Here is a 4,242-nt window from a genome sequence, read left to right as displayed (position 1 = left end):
GAGAACATTGAACAGAACAACATGAATTGGGGTATTTACAGTACTATACAGGCAGAGAACATTGAAAAGAACAACATGAATTGGGGTATTTACAGTACTATATAGAGAACATTTTGACAGAAATGCAGCTAGAACCTTAAAGTCCCAGGCGCTCCATATTATGATCCTTCCATTTCCTAGAAAAGGACGACTTTGCAGAACAACACATGTGAGTGGTGTTAGCTGTGCAGATCCTAATTCCCTCTCTTTATTCCAAGCTTTTGTTGTTGCATTGGACATTTGATGTCTCCCTCGGAACATCTTTCCCCTTGTATTGACCAATAGCTGTTCTTGTGTTGACATTTTCACTTGACATTAAAGGAATTTATCAGAGGCTAGCGCGAATTTATCAGCCAGCGCGATTTATAGTTAATGTATTTCTCTTAAGATAGCTAGGTGAGACAACCACACATCGTAGTCGTAGTGAGAACAGTTTTCCTCTGGAGAAGTTATCAGCAAAGAGTGCTAGTAGGAAAAGACAAGTGCAGGTTTGAATTTTTTATTTTTAGGGGCGAGGAGGGAGGGAATGAGACTGAGATGTCTTATTTAAGATACTCTTTGAAGAGGTAGGGGTTCAGACGTTTTTGGAAGATGAGCAGGGACTCTACTGTCCTAGCATCAAGGGGACATGATCCTGTACCTAGGTGGCTGATCATAGGACAGAACAGGAGAGGACAGGAGAGAACAGGAGACTACAGGACAGGATAGGGCAGGACAAGACTGTGTGATTTACAAAGCAACGCTGCCTGGCAGATATGATTGCTGTTAATCCAAGCAGGCGGATCATTTTTAAGCGATAATCCAGACCTCAATCAGGTCGCAGCAGTTCCCTTCTTTTGTCCAAATCCTGTGTTTTTTCTCTCTCTCTCTTTATCGCTCTCATTCTCTCTCTCTCCTTATCTCTCTCATTCTCTCTCTCTCCTTATCGCTCTCATTCTCTCTCTCTCTCCTTATCTCTCTCATTCTCTCTCTCTCCTTATCACTCTCATTCTCTCTCTCTCTCTCCTTATCGCTCTCATTCTCTCTCTCTCCTTATCGCTCTCATTCTCTCTCTCTCCTTATCGCTCTCATTCTCTCTCTCTCCTTATCTCTCTCATTCTCTCTCTCTCCTTATCTCTCTCATTCTCTCTCTCTCCTTCTCTCTCTCATTCTCTCTCTCTCCTTATCTCTCTCATTCTCTCTCTCTCCTTATCTCTCTCATTCTCTCTCTCTCCTTATCTCTCTCATTCTCTCTCTCTCCTTATCTCTCTCATTCTCTCTCTCTCCTTATCGCTCTCATCTCTCTCTCTCTCTTATCCTTATCTCTCATTCTCTCTCTCTCTTCTCTCCTTATCTCTCTCATTCTCTCTCTCTCCTTATCGCTCTCATTCTCTCTCTCTCCTTATCGCTCTCATTCTCTCTCTCTCCTTATCGCTCTCATTCTCTCTCTCTCTCTTATCGCTCTCATTCTCTCTCTCCTTATCTCTCTCATTCTCTCTCTCTCCTTATCGCTCTCATTCTCTCTCTCTCTCTCCTTATCGCTCTCATTCTCTCTCTCTCTCCTTATCGCTCTCATTCTCTCTCTCTCCTTATCGCTCTCATTCTCTCTCTCTCCTTATCGCTCTCATTCTCTGTCTGTCTCCTTATCGCTCTCATTTTCTCTCTCCTTATCAATTCAAATCAATTCAATTCAAGGGCTTTATTGGCATGGGAAACATCTGTTAACATTGCCAAAGCAAGTGAGGTAGACAACATACAAAGTGAATATATAAGGTGAAAAACAACAAAAATGAACAGTAAACATTACACATACAGAAGTTTCAAAACAGTAAAGACATTACAAATGTCATATTATATATATATATATATACAATGTACAAATAGTTAAAGGACATAAGATAAAATAAATAAGCATAAATATGGGTTGTATTTACAATGGTGTTTGTTCTTCACTGGTTGCCCTTTTCTCGTGGCAACAGGTCACAAATCTTGCTGCTGTGATGGCACACTGTGGAATTTCACCCAGTAGATATGGGAGTTTTTCAAAATTGGATTTGTTTTCGAATTCTTTGTGGATCTGTGTGATCTGGGGGAAATATGTATCTCTAATATGGTCATACATTGGGCAGGAGGTTAGGAAGTGCAGCTCAGTTTCCACCTCATTTTGTGGGCTTAGTGAGCACATAGCCTGTCTTCTCTTGAGAGCCATGTCTGCCTACGGCTCTCATTCTTTCTCAATAGCAAGGCTATGCTCACTGAGTCTGTACATAGTCAAAGCTTTCCTTAATTTTGGGTCAGTCACAGTGGTCAGGTATTCTGCCGCTGTGTACTCTCTGTGTAGGGCCAAATAGCATTCTATCTTTGCTCTGTTTTTTGTTAATTCTTTCCAATGTGTTAAGTAATTATCTTTTTCTTTTTCTCATGATTTCCTTATGGGTCTAATTGTGCTGTTGTCCTGGGGCTCTGTAGGGTGTGTTTGTGTTTCCTGAACAGAGCCCCAGGACCAGCTTCCTTAGGGACTCTTCTCCAGGTTCATCTCTCTGTAGGTGATGGCTTTGTTATGGAAGGTTTGTGAATCGCGTCCTTTTAGGTGGTTGTAGAATTTAATGGCTCTTTTCTGGATTTTGATAATTAGTGGGTATCGGCCTAATTCTGCTCTGCATGCATTATTTGGTGTTTTACGTTGTACACGGAGGATATTTTTGCAGAATTCTGCGTGCAGAGTCTCATTTTGGTGTTTGTCCCATTTTGTGAAGTCTTGGTTGGTCTCCGGATCTCCCAGACCTCACAACCATAAAGGGCATTCTGGGCTCTATGACTGATTCAAGTATTTTTAGCCAAATCTAATTGGTATGTTCTCTCTTTATGTTTCTTTTTTCGCTCTCATTCATTCTCTTCTCTCTCATTCTTATCGCTCTCTTATCTCTCTCTCTCTCTCTCTTATCGCTCTCATTCTCTCTCTCCTTATCTCTCTCATTCTCTCTCTCTCCTTATCGCTCTCATTCTCTCTCTCTCTCTCCTTATCTCTCTCATTCTCTCTCTCTCTCCTTATCTCTCTCATTCTCTCTCTCTCTCCTTATCTCTCTCATTCTCTCTCTCTCCTTATCACTCTCATTCTCTCTCTCCTTATCGCTCTCATTCTCTCTCTCCTTATCTCTCTCATTCTCTCTCTCTCCTTATCTCTCTCATTCTCTCTCTCCTTATCGCTCTCATTCTCTCTCTCCTTATCTCTCTCATTCTCTCTCTCTCTCCTTATCTCTCTCATTCTCTCTCTCTCCTTATCGCTCTCATTCTCTCTCTCTCTCCTTATCGCTCTCATTCTCTCTCTCTCCTTATCTCTCTCATTCTATCTCAAGGCCATCAGACTGTTAAACAGCTCTCTCACTATCTCTTGATTCTCTCTCTCCTTATCACTCTGACTCAACTCCAGCCACTGGGAATTGATGGGAAATGATGTAAAATATATCACTAGCCATCTTTAAACAATGCTATTCCTAATATAATGTTTACATACCCTTATCATTATTCTCACCTCTTATGTATACGTATATACTGTACTCTATATAATCCTTATCTCTCTCATTCTCTCTTCTTTATGTTATACATGTATCACTTAGCCACTCTTAACTATGCCATGTCTTTGTTTACATACTCATCTCTTATCATGTCATATACTGCACTCAATACCATCTACTGTATCTTGCCTATCTCCTCATTCTGTCTCCATCACTCATTCTTATATATCTTTATGTACATATTCTTTATCCCCTTATACTTGTGTCTATAATTCTCTCTCTCTCCTTAGTAGTTTTGGAATTGTTAGCTAGATTACTTGTTGGTTATTACTGCATTGTTGGAACTAGAAGCACAAGCATTTCGCTACACTCACATTAACATCTGCTAACCATGTGTATGTGACAAATACAATTTGATTTGATTTGATTCTCTCTCTCTCCTTATCGCTCTCATTCTCTCTCTCTCTCCTTATCGCTCTCATTCTCTCTCTCCTTATCTCTCTCATTCTCTCTCTCTCCTGATCTCTCTCATTCTCTCTCTCTCTTATCTCTCTCATTCTCTCTCTCTTTCATGCTTGTGTGTCTGAATGATTAGAAATACTCTGTGTTAGACTGGGTGAGGGTCAGACCTTCTGTTGGTGCTAATCTCTTTACAGCGCCATTGGGTTGTCTTCATTTATTATAGTAAGGCATCTGCCTAGTGTGACTG

At 40.7% G+C, this 4,242-nt stretch overlaps 1 protein-coding gene across 1 annotated transcript in view; it reads left to right on the top strand.

Moving 5' to 3' along the window:
- The window catches only part of slc1a9 (solute carrier family 1 member 9), an 89,042-nt gene that overhangs the window by 69,568 nt on the left and 15,232 nt on the right, over positions 1-4,242 (top strand). The gene's annotated exons all lie outside the window — the stretch shown is intronic.

Source organism: Oncorhynchus keta, chromosome 32 (assembly GCF_023373465.1).
Source record: "Oncorhynchus keta strain PuntledgeMale-10-30-2019 chromosome 32, Oket_V2, whole genome shotgun sequence".
Taxonomy (NCBI): domain Eukaryota; kingdom Metazoa; phylum Chordata; class Actinopteri; order Salmoniformes; family Salmonidae; genus Oncorhynchus; species Oncorhynchus keta.
This window is presented reverse-complemented; position numbering and strand designations above follow the sequence as displayed.